The 16,013-nt window shown below is 44.2% G+C and overlaps 1 protein-coding gene across 1 annotated transcript in view; it reads right to left on the bottom strand.

Moving 5' to 3' along the window:
- The window catches only part of PRRG1 (proline rich and Gla domain 1), a 371,943-nt gene that overhangs the window by 164,966 nt on the left and 190,964 nt on the right, over positions 1 to 16,013 (bottom strand). The window lies entirely within an intron of this gene.

The raw sequence follows: 16,013 nt of genomic DNA, 5'->3' as shown, positions 1-16,013 counted from the left end.
TGGTGCCCAGGGAGACTAGGATTTGCATGCTCTCTCTGCCACTTACTGTGTGACCCTGGTTAAGTCTCTTAGCCTCTCCTCAATCTCTAAAATTGTAAAATGAGGGGTGGGGGGGGATAATAGCACCTCCTTCTGAGCATTGAAAGGATTAAATAAGTATACAAAACTTAGTAATTTAAGATATTGTTTATTATTATTCTCATTTCATGGCTGTGAATAATTCAGAGTTGGCTTTAAATGCAAACACTGAATTATACAGCTGGAATTACCAAGGTTAACTTAAAAGAAAAACGACTGTAGTCCATGCTTACCACCTAGTAAACTTGATAGACTTTCTCAAAAATATATTTCCTTAGTTAAATTTTAAGTCGTTACTTTGAATTAAAGCAATTGGAATACATATATGCATACACTGAACACCAGGAACAAAAGACATTACAGAAAAATACACTTTAGGAATTATATATCTACAAATGTAGGATAATACAAATAACTCAGGGAGAAAAATTCCACTTATCTCTCTATTGTCCTAAAATCAAAATGAGACTGATTTTTTTTTTTTGGCTGTGTTGGGTCTTCGTTTCCGCGCAAGGGCTTTCTCTAGTTGCGGTGAGCGGGGGCCACTCTTCATCGCGGTGCGCGGGCCTCTCACTATCGCGGCCTCTCCCGTTGCGGAGCACAGGCTCCAGACGCGCAGGCTAAGTAGTTGTGGCTCACGGGCCCAGTTGCTCCGCGGCATGTGGGATCTTCCCAGACCAGGCCTCGAATCCGTGTCCCCTGCATTGGCAGGCAGATTCTCAACCACTGCGCCACCAGGGGAGCCCAAGACTGATCTTTCTATGCAGTTCTTTCTTAGACAATTGAAGTGTTTGAAAATTGTACCATTCTGCTTATGGTGACAGTTTTGAAAAAGTATAGTAATCATGTAAATATTACATGAAGGACTTCCCTGGCGGTCCAGTGGTTAAGACTCCATGTTCCCAATGCAGGGGCACGGGTTTGATCCCTGGTCGAAGAACTGAGGTCCCGCATGCCACACAGTGCGGCCAAAAAAAAGGGAGTTAAGACTGAAAAAGTGACTTGATATAACTTGCACTTGGGGTTGAGATGATTCACTTCGGGTTGATTTGTGTTCTTATACTGTTAAATATGAAATATTTTTCATTATTTCTTTTGAAGCAATAGTTTACAATGTTTATAGTTTTTAGGATATTACTTCAAAGATTAAATGTACCCTGTGGAAGTTAAACATAGACAGCTGACTTGCTTTAGCCAAAGGAATGTGAGGAGAAGTGGCTGATTTCTGGGCTGCAGCTTTAAGAGCGAGTACATGATTTGCCTCCTGACCTTTTTCTTTATTTTGTTTATCCTATTTTTAAGCTTTACTTTTCTTTTTTTTTCTTTTAATATTTATTTTATCTATTTATTTATTTGGCTGTGCCAGGTCTTAGCGCGGCACATGGGATCTTCGTTGCGGCAGGAGGGATCTTTAGTTGCAGCATGTGTGCGGGCTCTTAGTTGCAGCATGTGGGATCTAGTTCCCAGCATGTGGGATCAAACCCAGGCCCCCTGCATTGGGAGCCCGGAGTCTTAACCACTGGACCCCCAGGGAAGTCCCTCGTGACCTTTTCTTCATGTGCCATAGTGACAATACAGCAACCCTCCAGATGCTGGCTGCCCTCACAGCCCAAGTCGGCCAGAGAAGAGAGCTATGGAGGAGGGACCCAGCTTCCCCAGGAGAGACTGGTTATGTGAGCAAGGAATAAGGCCTTGTTGTCATACATTCTTACAATGCTGGGCTGCCCTGCACAAGACGTTGCCTAACTGACTGACACGGTCTGTACGTTATGTTGGAATGAGTTAAAATTTGTTTGTGCTGGTTTCTACTGTTTACATTTCTAGATGCTAAAAGGCCACATTTTCAGGTCATTAAGGTAATTCCTTGCTATTCTTTCACTCTCCTACCATTTCATTAAGGAACTCACGGTCAGTCAGAGAAGACAAGGAGGTACTATGAATGCAGATGGGATGTGGCCTCTGGGGAACTACTTCACCTCCGATCCATGGCGTCTGTCTTCTCCCCTAGTTATGGCCACCAGGCATGTGGTACATACTGGGTGAAGGACGGGAAGGGTGAGAAGTAAGAGATCCAGGGCAGGGCAAACAGCCACCACAACAGCAATAAGAATTTTCATATCTGCTGTGCGCCTCTTCTAGGTGGGGCGCGGTTGTAAGCACTTGCCATTTACGAACTCCTTCAGCCCTTAGAGCCACCCAGTGAGCTAAGGACTATTATATCTGTATGTTGCAGATGAGACGCTGAGGTGCTAAGCGACCTGCCCAAGCTTACAGAGTCTGGAAACGGCAGAGCTGGGGGGCAGGCAGCTCTCAAGGAACAAGTTTCAGGAGTTGCTACTTGGGTATGTCAAAACTTGAAGACAAAACGTCAAGAAAAGTCATTTCTTTGGGTCATGGGGCTTCCAGGCCAACCAAAGAACAAAACAAAGGAAAACAAAAGCCAAAGCATACCGCCTCGGTGAAAAGGGAGTCAATCAGCATTTAGCAAAGAAAGAAAAAGAGGACAAAGCCTCAATTCCTTTAACAGGGCCCATGCCTCTCTTTATGAAGCCCAGCCAATGTCTGAGTTCAACCGTGTCCTTGACCTTTTCCACTCCCTCCGCCTCAAGCATTTACTCACAATAAATTCTTTCACTCTCTGATGGTCTGGGCCACTTGCCAGCCCCACATCCAAGTTCAATCAAAGGAGAAGCTCACTGTAGAGAGACAGGGCTCACTGGCTGTTTAGACCCTTACTCTTATTCAGCACCAGCCATTTAGCAGCCAAATCGGTAACTCGGCCCTCCACACCCTGGGTCATGAGTGAAACGCTGACAGACCTGAAGGGCTTCAGCTGAACGACTTAGGAATACATTCAGCTCAGGCTGGGACCGTGAAGTGAACGCTCGTTCCTCCGTGGCTTTCACCAGGACCAGAGAAACGCTGAACTTGATCAGAATCTCTTGGGGAATGCTTTTCAAATTTTAAATCTTCTTGCCCCTGGGCACTAAGTATAGCCCTAGATTCCTGAAGTTGGAAAATGTTCCCAGAGGTTCCGGGCAACAAAAACTCCCGTTCTAGAGGAAATGTTCAAGTATGATGCGTTAAGGAACTGCGTCTTGCGTATAAATTTCCAGAGGAAACAATTCTGTGCTCACGTCTTCTTAGAAAATCACGGTGTTATGCGTGAAAGGTAATTGAGAACGTCCGTGATATTTTAACCTTACGCCCTTACCTCCTGCAGATAATGTGTCTCTTTCCGTTTCTCGAGCAGTGTGATGGCTAAACAGAAGGGGACCCCAACCAGGGAGCAAGCCCGTTTCCTTTCTCTCCATTATCTTGAGAGCAGCCTAATCTTCAGAAAGGGGAACCACTTGGAATCCCTTTGAAATCCCTTCTGGACTCCTTCCAGCCTGCATCAGAATCACCTGGAGGGCATGTTAAAACACGGACACACCTGGGCCCTATCCCTAGCGTTTCTGATTCAATAGGTCGGGAATGGGGCCCAAGAACTGACGCTTCTAACAAGTTCCCAGGTGACGCTGATGGGTCTAGGACTCACACTTGGAGAACCACCGCCTTTGACCTATCCTAGCTCCAGAGAGGAGTTACTGCGGCAGTTTCAGAATCACCACCCACATGTCCCTTGTCACAATTCACATCTATCTGGCGGGCCTCAGTTACGTGGGATCCTCCCACCTCCACTTCCCGGGTGCACCGTTTCGATAATTATGCTCCCGTGCGGGAGTTTTCTAAGCCCTGTGCACGTCCTCCTACCCATTTCCCCCGCCTTGCAAATCAGAGACTTGGAGACATACTGTGGACATCGAATTTTGCTATTTACTAAACACTCTGCTGGTAGGAAGGAATGAAGCTACTGCGGACCAGCCAGGAGCCGGAGGCCCCTCACAAATCACTTCTCACCAAATGAGTTTACTTTTTAAGTCCAGCCCGAGGTTCTGCCCACCCATTCTACCACCTTCGCAGGCATCATTTGGGGAGCTGCAGGGCAGGGAGGCCCTCATACTCACAAGTAAAAACACCTCAAGTGCCTGACAGTAAACATTTTGAAGGGAGATTCAAATATACACTTTCAAAAGCAGGAGGAGGGTGACAGGCAGAATTCTTACAGGTGACTCCCCCAAGAGTCCCCTTGCCTGGTTAGTCAACCCAATACTAATCTAGGTGCTGCCGTGAAGGGGCTTTGCAGATGTAGTTAATCTGCTTATTACAGTTATTACAGTTTATTACAATTACCGCTTCATCAACAACTGATTAACAGCGATTACAATACGGAGAATATGCTGGGCTATCTACGTGGGCCCATTATAAACAAATGAATCCAGAGAAACGAAAGAGGAAGGCTGAGAAGTCAGTCAGACAGGTGCAGCAGCAGAGGAGAATGGAGGAGAGACGCTAGGGAGGGACAGGTCAGGGAGATTCCAGTTGGGAGAGGAAGTCGACCCACTCTTCCTGGCTTTGAAGGTAAAAAGGGACCACAAACCAAGGAATGCGGGCAGCTTCCAGGAGCTGTAAACGACTCCCAGACAACAGCCGGCAAGGAAATGGGGGCGTCAGTCCTAAAGCAGCATGGAACTGAATCCCTCTAAAAACCTGAATGTGCCTGGCAGGGGAATAGCTCTCAGAGCCTCCACCTAAGTGCCCAGGCCAGCCAATACTTTGATTTCAGCTTTGTGGGACCCAGAGTAGAAAAACCCGCTGATCCAACCCATACTTTTGACCTGCAGAACTGTGAGATGATGAATTTGTGTTGTTTTGAGCTGCTAAGCTTGTGGCCAGCTGCTAGGTCAGCAACAGAAAACTAATACAGGGAATAAGAGAAATCAAAGTGAAAGATATATTTTAAAAGATATTCAAGAATATATTCTGAAACAAGGGAAAGTCACAGATTAACAAGGCAAAGAGAAGGGGAGCCACAGTCTCCATTAAGAAAAGGATGATTCTGAATATACGTAAAGGCTTCAAAGGGTTCATTCAAGAGAGTAAAGCATTAAGGATCCTTTTTTTTTTTTTTTTTTTTTGATGTGGACCATTTTAAAAGTCTTTACTGAGGGCTTCCCTGGTGGCGCAGTGGTTAAGAATCCGCCCGCCACTGCAGGAGACACGGGTTCGAGCTCTGGTCCGGGAAGATCCCACATGCCATGGAGCAACCAAGCCCGTGCGCCACAACTACTGAGCCTGTGCTCTAGAGCCCACGAGCCACAACTACTGAGCCCACAAGCCACAACTACTGAGCCCACGTGCCACAGCTACTGAGCCCACGTGCCACGGCTACTGAAGCCCACTTGCCAAGAGCCCGTGCTCCGCAACAAGAGAAGCCACCGCGGTGAGAAGCCCGCGCACCGCAACGAAGAGTAGCCCCCGTTCGTCGCAACTAGAGAAGAGCCCACGTGCAGCAACGAAGACCCAATGCGGCCAAAAATAAATAAAATTAAATAAGTAAATAAATACTAAAAAAATAAAATAAAGTCTTTATTGAATTTGTTACAATATTGCTTCTGTTTTATGTTTTTTGACCACGAGGCACGTGGGATCTTAGCTCCCCGACCAGGGATCGAAGCCGCACCCCCTGCGTGGGAAGACGAAGTCTTAACCGCTGGACCGCCAGGGAAGTCCCAAGGATCCTTTTCATTAGCTGAGTTTTTAACTGAACGTGTGATTACCTGGCTGCTACCCCAGTTTCTAAAGCTAGATTTCTGTTTTGGATGCTATTCAACATTTCTGCTCTGGTCAACTTTCTAGTCCCCAAGGCTTCTTGCAGGAGCAGTGACTCCACTGTGCTCTTTGTAGGAAACTGGTACCCTGCTCCTGAATATCAGAGACTGATGGACTGTAGCCCAAAGACTGACCTTCCAGCTGCCAGCTGCTCTTCTATACCACCATTTCTGAGCCTCAGCTGCTTTATCCTGGTGAGCGCTCTGATTTTTTCCCCAGTCCTGACGATTTGCCTGAACCACAACCAGAAAAGGTTCTACCCGTGAGGGAGCAGCCTCTCAGTTAAGATACAGTTACTGAGCCTCTCCTCTGTGTACAGTGACCATAAATCTAATCATCTAACACTTTGCACAGTGAAGGGAGTGCCGTTAATAATCACACCAGGACCTCAGGCATAACTGGGACGGTCCTGGCAAACCAGTAATGGATGCTCAACCTGGCTATATTCCAAGTGCTATTCCAGGGGCTTGGACTAGAGCGGTGAACAGCATATCAAGGTAAAACTCAATGCCTTCTTGGAGCTTACGTTGTACACAGTAGGAAAGACAGACGATACGACAATCAAGAAAGATAATCTAGAATGTTAAATGATGACAGAGGGCTATGGGACAATGAAAGCAGAGAAAAGTTATACATAGGCATACATGTGTCAGTGCATATATATAGGTATATATGTGTGAGTGCGGTGTCTGGAGGGTGCTAATTAAAATGTAGCAGTCAGGGTAAGCCTCCGTGAGAAGGTGACTTCTAGCAGAGATTTGTGGAAGACGAGGGAGGGTGCCTTGAGGAAATCTGGGGGAAGAGAATTCCAGGCAGAAGAGATAGCCAATGCAAGGGACCAGAGGAGGGTATGGGCTTGGTGTGTCCTAGGCCCAGCAAGAAGACCAGTGTGGTCCAAGTGGATGGAGCGAGGGGGGTGGAGAATAATAGAAGAGGCTGGAGAGGTAAGAGGCGGGCATGGGTCCGATCGAGGAGGGCTTTGGGGGCCATTGTGAAGACTCTGTCTTTCCTCTGAGTGAAATGAGAACCCAACGGAACGTGCGAAGCCGTGGCGTGACACGATCTGATTCCGGTTTCAACAGGGTCCCTCGGCCTGCTGTGTGGGCGCCAGGACAAAGGCAGTAAGACTAGTGTCTTATTCACTTGGATAACGAAGTAACAAACCTCATAAGCCCTCATAGGCCCTGGCACGTGTGGCCCCTCCCTCGGCCCCCACAAGCCATCAGCGCCCATTGGAGGCCCCCTCCTGCCAGTTCAGCACGCTGTGAACAGAAAGCTACAGCTCTCTGACAACTGGCAAGGCTCAGTATCAGACATGAACCAAAGCTACAAATAGGTCTGTAAAATATAAATGAAGAACAAACATGGTTAACCACCCCGACAGCTGATCCTCACAGGGGATACCTACTCTGGACATTAAAATTTCCCTAGAATTGCCGTGCAAAATATGTAAGCATCCCAGGGTACGTGCTAAGCCAAGCAGAAAACATCATGACTGAATCTTTCTTTTGTTTCAGCGAGAAGGAGAAGCGTGACCTCTCATCCAGCCTCTCACACAGCGACAGAAGTTGCTTGAAGCCGCCCACAGCAGGGGAAGACACAAGAAACACAGATATTAACTCTAAGTTAATTTGCTGTTGACAAGGAGGAAGACTTTTCCTGAAACGTGAAGTTCTGAGACAGAAGCGAAATTAACATCTGTCAGGATCCTGCCGCCATCCCCTCCTGCACTGTGATGGAAATGGAGCCCTGGGTGCTACCCTATCATGCAGGTGTGGAAAAATGATCCTCACTTCTCAGGTGAGAAAAGAAGAAAAAGAAAAAAATAGCTAAACAAATTCAGGCAGAAAAGAAGTTAATAAACAATCATTTCAAACGTTTGGCTTGTATCCAATGCTCACAGCATTCCACATTTTCTGCTGTACTCATTTTCCTCACTGTTCTAAATAATGACCACCATAGAATTCTCTGGTTTCCTGAACCGAGAGCCATGCGTCTGAGAAGCTTTATTTCAAAGGCAGCTTTTGTCTTTTGTCCTGCAGTCATTCAACTATAAAAATCATCCTGTCCTTTTTCTGTAGGAAGAACCTGCAACCTCTGGGCAGGGGGTATATGGGAAAAGTCTGTACCTTTCTCAATTTTTCTGCGAACCTAAAACTGATCTAAAAAAATCGTCTTAAAAGAAAAATCCTCACACAATCCAAAAAGAAGAATATGCGTCCACCAACTACAACTAGACCCTACAATATTTCCCTTGGCCTTTTCAATCAAAGAGTCACATTTTCTCCACACTTTCACATTTTGGGGCACAGAGTATCATGTTGATATTAAGTCTCTACAAGGCACAGGAAAGGGTGTCAACCAAAAAAAGTAATAATAATAATGCAGGAGGCTGCAGATAAGAAAAGTGTTTATCTGGGGTCTTAAGAGTTGCAATTTGGGAGACCCCCACATTCGGGTAACCCCTAAAGAATGTTCTGGGGAAGAGAAAGAGTCAGGGGCTTATAGAGACAAAAAGCCACACGATGGTTGGTTAAAAGTTGCCTGGAGAGAACGGTGACTGACTCTGACTTGAGTCAGAAAATATTTGTCCTTAAGGAACACAAGTTGTTTTAGGGTAGGGGTCCGATAATAGATAGACCGTCACGAGTTATTTTAGGGTCACGGTCGGATAAGTATCTTGAGTTGCTGGCAGGTGTTCTGGGAGGCTTCATCAGGTCAAAAGATCAGATTCCATCCAGGCAGAGAAATGCATAAGTCACACTTCCTTAATGGCCTCCCGGCTCCATTATAGAGAGCTCTCTTACCAATAGTGACTCCATCTTGATTTTCATTTCACTTAAGGTCCTAGAAGTTGTTATCCTTTTGGTTTAGAAGAGCAGTGTGTGTGTGTGTGTGTGTGTGTGTGTGTGTGTGTGTGTGTGTGTGTGTGTGTGTGTGTGTGTGTGTGTGTGTGTTACCTAAGTAAATGATTCACAGGTTTTGATATAAGGAGTGTTTCATTCATTTAACAAATATTTATTGAGTACATTCTTGTGGAGGGGCAGGCAATTAGCTTGAAGCATAATAACCTGATTGTTTGTTGATAGTGTCTATCATCTATCTATTCCTTGATCAATCATTATCAATCTATCTACTTTAGAGGGTGAAAGATGCTACAAAAAGGAGACAACGAAAGTGGAATAAGAAGTTTCAGGAGTGTGTATAGATATGGACTTCATATCCAAAAGGAGAGGAGGACAGGACAGGGAGGGCCTTATGGAGAAGGTGAATATTTTTTCTTTCTTCTTCACTGAAGTATAGTTGATTTACAATGTTTTGTTAGTTTCTGCTGTACAGCAAAGTGATTCAGTTATACATATACATTTTAAAAATACTGTTTTCCATTACAGTTTACCTCAGGATATTGAATATAGTTCCCTGGGAATGTGAATTTTGAGAAAAGACTTCTGAAAGGGGAAGAAGCAAGCAATGTGGATGTTTGGAGGAAGAGGGCTCCAGGCAGGGGGACCAGTGCAGAGACCAGGGAATGACAGAATTGTCTGAGGAATGGTGAGAAGGCCAGCATGGCAGGAGCTCAGGGCAAGTGTGTGGGGACTGGGGCCCAAGGGTAATGGTATACATGTCAGAGCATGGACAGATCTAGGTTTCGCGGGGCCTGAATCTTGCACAATTAAAAGAAAGAATTGGGAGGGACCTTCAAGATGGTGGAGGAGTAAGACGTGGAGATCACCTTCCTCCCCACAAATACATCAAAAATACATCTATGTGTGGAACAACTCCTACAGAACACCTACTGAATGTGGGCAGAAGACCTCAGACTTCCCGAAAGATGCCCGCAGGTGACCTACACGCAGAGGCGGGGCTAATCCAAAGCTGAAACCCGGGAGCTGTGTGAACAAAGACGAGAAACGGAAATCTCTCCCAGCAGCCTCAGCAGCAGCAGATTAAATCTACACAATCACCTTGATGTACCCTGCATCTGTGGAATACCTGAATAGACAACGAATCATCCCCAAATTGAGGCAGTAGACTTTGGGAGCAACTGTACACTTGGGGTTTGCTTTCTGCATCTAATTTGTTTCTGGTTTTATGTTTATTTTAGTTTAGTATTTAGAGCTTATTATCATTGGTACATTTGTTTATTGCTTTGGTTGCTCTCTTCCTTTTATATATATATATTTTTTAATTTTTTTCCTTTTTCTCTTTTTGTGAGTGTGTAAGTTTATGCTTCTTTGTGTGATTTTGTCTGTATAGCTTTGCTTTTACCATTTGTCCTAGGGTTCTGTCTGTCCTTTTCTCTTTTTTTTTTTTTTCTTAGTATAGTTTTTAGCGCTTGTTATCATTGGTGGATTTCTTTTTTGGTTTGGTTGTTCACATCAAGTATCTTTTCCAACCACAACGCTACGAGACTAGATATCAGTTCCAGGAAAAATACCGTAAAAATACAAACACATGGAGGCTAAACAATACTCTACTAAATAACCAAGAGATCATGAAGAAATCAAAGAGGAAATCAAAAAATACCTAGAAACAAATGACAATGGAGACATGACGACCCAAAACCTAATGCATGCAGCAAAAGCAGTTCTAAGAGGGAAGTTTATAGCAATACAAGCCTACCTCAAGAAACAGGAAACATCTCAAATAAACCACCTAACTTTGCACCTAAAGCAACTAAAGAAAGAAGAACAAAAAAACCCCAAAGTTAGCAGAAGGAAAGAAATCATAAAGATCAGATCAGAAATCAATGAAAAAGAAATGAAAGAAACAATAGCAAAGATCAGTAAAACTAAAAGCTGGTTCTTTGAGAAGATAAACAAAATTGATAAACCATTAGCCAGACTCAACAAGAGAAAAAGGGAGAAGACTCAAATCAATGGAATTAGAAATGAAAAAGGAGAAGTAACAACTGACACTGCAGAAATACAAAGGATCATGAGAGATTACTACAAGCAACTCTATGCCAATAAAATGGACAACCTGGAAGAAATGGACAAATTCTTAGAAAAGCACAACCTTCTGAGACGGAACCAGGAAGAAACAGAAAATATAAACAGACCAATCAGAAGCACTGAAATTGAAACTGTGATTAAAAATCTTCCAAGAAACAGAAGCCCAGGACCGGATGGCTTCACAGGCGAATTCTATCAAACATTTAGAGAAGAGCTAACACCTATCCTTCTCAAACTCTTCCAAAATATGCAGAGGGAGGAACACGCCTAAACTCATTCTACGAGGCCACCATCACCCTGATACCAAAACCAGACAAAGATGTCACAAAGAAAGAAAACTACAGGCCAATATCACTGATGAACATAGATGCAAAAATCCTCAACAAAATACTAGCAAACAGAATCCAACAGCACATTAAAAGGATCATACACCATGATCAAGTGGGGTTTATCCCAGGAATGCAAGGATTCTTCAATATACGCAAATCAATCAATGTGATACACCATATTAACAAACTGAAGGATAAAAACCAAATGATCATCTCAATAGATGCAGAAAAAGCTTTCGACAAAATTCAACACCCATTTATGATAAAAGCCCTGCAGAAAGTAGGCAGAGAGGGAACTTACCTCAACAATAATAAAGGCCATGTATGACAAACCCACAGCCAACATCATGCTCAATGGTGAAAAACTGAAACCATTTCCTCTAAGATCAGGAACAAGACAAGGTTGCCCACTCTCACCACTATTATTCAACATAGTTTTGGAAGTTTTAGCCACAGCAATCAGAGAAGAAAGAGAAATAAAAGGAATCCAAATTGGAAAAGAAGATGTAAAGCTGTCACTGTTTGCAGATGACATGATGCTATACACAGAGAATCCTAAAGATGCAGACCTACTAGAGAATGGACTTGAGGACACAGGGAGTGGGAAGGGTAAGCTGGGACAAAGTGAGAGAGTGGCATGGACTTATATATACTACCAAACGTAAAATAGATAGCTAGTGGGAAGCAGCCGCATAGCACAGGGAGATCAGCTCAGTGGTTTGTGACCACCTAGAGGGGTGGGATAGGGAGGGTGGGTGGGAGGGAGACGCAAGAGGGAGGGGATATGGGGATATATGTATACATATAGCTGATTCACTTTGTTATACAGCAGAAACTAACACACCATTGTAAAGCAATTATACTCCAATATAGATGTTAGGAAAAAAAAGAATTCAAAGGCAGAAATACAAAATTAGGCACAAAATCAAAGATTTATGTAGAATGAAAAAGGAAACTGCAATATATTACAGACCTTAAAAAGCCAACCAACACCACACACATTGAGAATCCTGAAGTATGGGGTGGCGTTTATGGCTGCAGTTTCATGTATGCTCCTGGTAGGAGAGAACTTCTGTTTCAACAAGCATTGATGTGAGTAAACCACTCTGCCTACAATTTTATATGCTAGTGATTAGAAGAGTTTCCCACGGTCTAGCTTCTGGCACCGTCCATTTCAATAATTGTTTCTCTGCCAGTCCGTCCCTTCTTCCAGGTGCCAGGAGCCAGAGCACGTGGTTAGGTTACCCAACAGCCTTTGGCCTCGCATCCTCATGTCCCAACACAGGTGAGTCAGCACAGGGCACATGAGGAGAATTTCTGGAAGCCGTTCCGTACGTGGGAAAGCTAGCAGTAGCTTACCTCTAGGTAGGACTGTGAACCACTGAAATACAGCTCAGAAATCCAAACTAAATATATCCTCAACTCAGTATCCTCGTGGCTACATTCCCAACACCCACCTGGTTACTCTAATGACAAACCCCCTCGAGGGCAAAGACCCAGGTGCTTGCGGCGGGGGCCAGGGAGCTCACGCATAACACCCTGTAGGGTACGGTACGGATGCTGGTAAATGCAATGGACAGCCTTTGATAGTTTTGAGTATAGGAGGGACATGATCTGACAGTACTGAATTTTATCACTTTTTCCCTACATTTTATCACTGGGGTTATCGGGATTATCCTTGTAGAAACTGTATTAGAATACTTGTCTGGCAAGTGGCAGTTCAGGCATAGTTGTCATTGCCTGCACAGAGGAACTTGTTCAGGAAAGTTCTCATTTTCCTCCCTTTAGGCGAGTTCTGTGCATTATCCGTACTACCCATGTTGAGTCTAATTGCTTTCTCAAGTGCCTTCCAAAAGATTATATGATGATTTGGGACTGAAACAAAAAGTTAAGGTGCAACAGAAAGTCAGGGAAACACAGCAGCAGCGTAAAAATTGGATACTAGTGAAATGAATGTTCATTGTTGGAGGAATGATTGAAAGTCCATAATTTCTCGCAAAGCAATTACCAAGTAAGTGCTTTAAAAATGTATCAGTGAGTAGATGGACTTGGGTTTTCTTTTGTTCATGATACACATCCGAAAGGATTGCCTACCATTCCATCAAGCAACGAATGAATCTGGATGCAGTAAAAAGTGTCAAATATCCTGGAATTGCGAAGTATCTTCAAAGCAGACAGATTCTGGTGAGACTAAGTGATGTTCTGCACAAGATTATTATTAAGGCAAAGCGTCATAGTTTAGTTCATGGCAATGTCCCTTACTTTACTTACTTATACATAAAATAAGGCTGCTTCCTACAATTGATGGCATCTTAGATTCAATAACATATGGTAAGTTTAATAAGATCACTCTCACTGCTTAGTTTGAAACAGACCCTAATGGGGCAAGGTTAGAAGCAGGGAGGCCATTTACCAGATGATTATGGTGATCCAGATATCCCGGAGGGGGTGGTAACAGTACAGGTAGTGAGAAGTGGTCAGACTATGGATGTATTTTGAAGGTAAAGCAAATAGGACTGGATACAGGGTATGAAGGAAAGAAACATGAGAAAGGATTACTTCAAGGCTTTTGATTTCAGCAACTGGAGAAATGACAAGGACATCCGGAGAGATGGGTGCCTGGAACTTGGTAGAAGAGATAGTAGGGACAACATCAGAAGTTCACTCTTGAGCAAGGTATGTCTGAGATGTCTGTTAACAGACGGGAAGGCAGAAGGTGTGGGTCCAGGTGCTGGCGGGTCAGTAGGTGACGTGACAGAGTCTGTGATGCCCTCTTCTGATTCCTACCCCTTTCTCGGTACGGTAAGAAGCAGGTCACTAGCTGGTTGTAGGGGTCGGGGAGCAAGTGCTAGAAGCTTGAAGAGAGATAATAAAGTAGGAAATAGTCATCTAGGACTTTGCTACTCGAGGGGCACCAGTGTTGCACCTTACCTGGAGGCCTGTTAGAAACACAGGCTCTCATACTCAATGGCAAGATCAGGAAGTGTATTCATCAAGGCCCCCGGGTGACTGACAGCACACTCAAGTTTGAGATATACTGTCGGGAGAGCGACTAGGTTGGGGAAGAAGAGTCTGAGGGTCCGGCTGCATGAAGGGCCCACGTGAGGTTTGCACTCTGAATTTCAAGAGAGACCCGTCTGCATGGCGGTGAGTTTTACTCCAGCCAAAGGCACTAGCAGGGTACAGCTGCAGGGCAGGCAGAGAGCTGGCTGTGACGAGGGTTCTGCTTGTTTCAAGGAAGTATGTTTGAATGAGACTGAGCCCAGGGAGTCAAGTATATGAGGAAATAAAATAGATATAGGCATGGTGGGGACACAATTTTTTTTTTTTTTTTTTTTTTACTGATACAACTGAATTTTTCCTGATAGAAATCAGTATTTTTTACATAATACGAAACATTTAGAGAACCCTGATTTACATGAGATTAGCTAAAGCACTACTTCACCCAGGGGTATTTATTTTTAGTGGGTGTTTTGGGAAAGTTGACATATTAGTAAGATGCAGAAAAATGAATGTTTAATGGTATAACGTGAGGCGCTCTGGTCAGTTGGGACTAAGGAACTTCCTGGTGTACACTGAAATTGCATCTAAAATTTAACAGAGTCCTTCACTGAGGTAATGTCTTGATGTGTGTCACAGAATCCTTAAAGATTAATTCTAGAGGTGGGAATTTCAGGCATGAGTCTTGCCAGTGAAAAGTTTTGTCTCCAAATTTCGGGCCTGCCTGTGTGAGGCAATGTTATGAAATGAGCCCCCAGGGCCTGGCAGCATCCCCGGGGTTCCTGCGGCAACACTCAAAATGAGATTGCGACACCGGGCAAAGGTCATGACTCCTGTTCTTCCTTCGACCGTCCATTCAGCAGCCTCTCAGCCACGGGCACAGTGGAAACGTCTAAATTAATAGGACCGCAGGGTCAAGCATTGTAGAGCAGAGAGAGACTCTACAGATCTTCAATTTCAATGTCTCATCCAGTCTAGAGACACATGTTCATCCAGCTGTGTGTATGCTTCCATTACTGGGGAAGACATTCTTGCCCAAGTCAGCTAATTCCGTAGCTGGGCTGGTCTCATCCCTTTTTATATTGTCTCCGTATCTGTCTCCTAAAGCTGCCTCCACTGGTCTCAATTCTGCCAAATGGGGCAAAAGAGAATCTCCCAGACTCATTTCAAAATTTTCAAAACCTCATTTCAAAAATGATAAGGCTGCTCATATATCAGTGTCACTCTAGCAGCCCGCACTACCTACTGCACATCTTTTATTTATTCATCCATGTATTAGAATAAAAGCCTTAGAAGTGCATACATTTTCCAATTGATGTTTGGTCGTTTCAGAATACCATGGGAGTTCTACATCCATTGATCTGGACATGACACGCCCATTAATTTAGAATAACTTTCAATTAGTTTTTCCAATGGCTCAGTCAACACTGTTAATTGATATTGAGCAGCAAACCCCCCTGGGGGTTTTTCACATTAATTGCTGTCAAGCTGGGTCTCCTCCAGCCAGTACTCGGAATTGATCTTTTGGACTTTAAGGCAAAGCTCTTGTTTTCCCTTAATAGGCTTCACCTTGTTGGTTTCACCCCATCATTCTATCCTGTAGGGTTCCTTAATACTACCGATGGTAGTATCTGGGTTTTCCGCCAACTGTCCTCTGCAGAAACAAGAACATAGCAGTCCTGAGACTGGTACCCTCAGAAAGGCCTGTTTGCAAACTTGGCCCTTGGCTGGTGTCTGGGAGCTTCGATTTCGGGGGGGGGGTACTTAATACTCCCTAATCGATACGAATTTTTACTGTGCCTGGACTGTATACAAACAACGTCTTTTATTCTGACACCTACTTTCCTTCTGGAAGTCTGGACTTCTGCTACATGATAGGCAGAGGGTGCCTATGTGACCAGCCTCCAGTAAAAAAACAAAAAACAACCCTAAACTG

The sequence above is a fragment of the Balaenoptera physalus genome (genome assembly GCF_965194825.1).
Source record: "Balaenoptera physalus genome assembly, chromosome: X".
Taxonomy (NCBI): Eukaryota; Metazoa; Chordata; class Mammalia; order Artiodactyla; family Balaenopteridae; genus Balaenoptera; species Balaenoptera physalus.
Note: the sequence above shows the minus strand (reverse complement) of the source record. Positions and strands in the feature narration are given on the sequence as shown.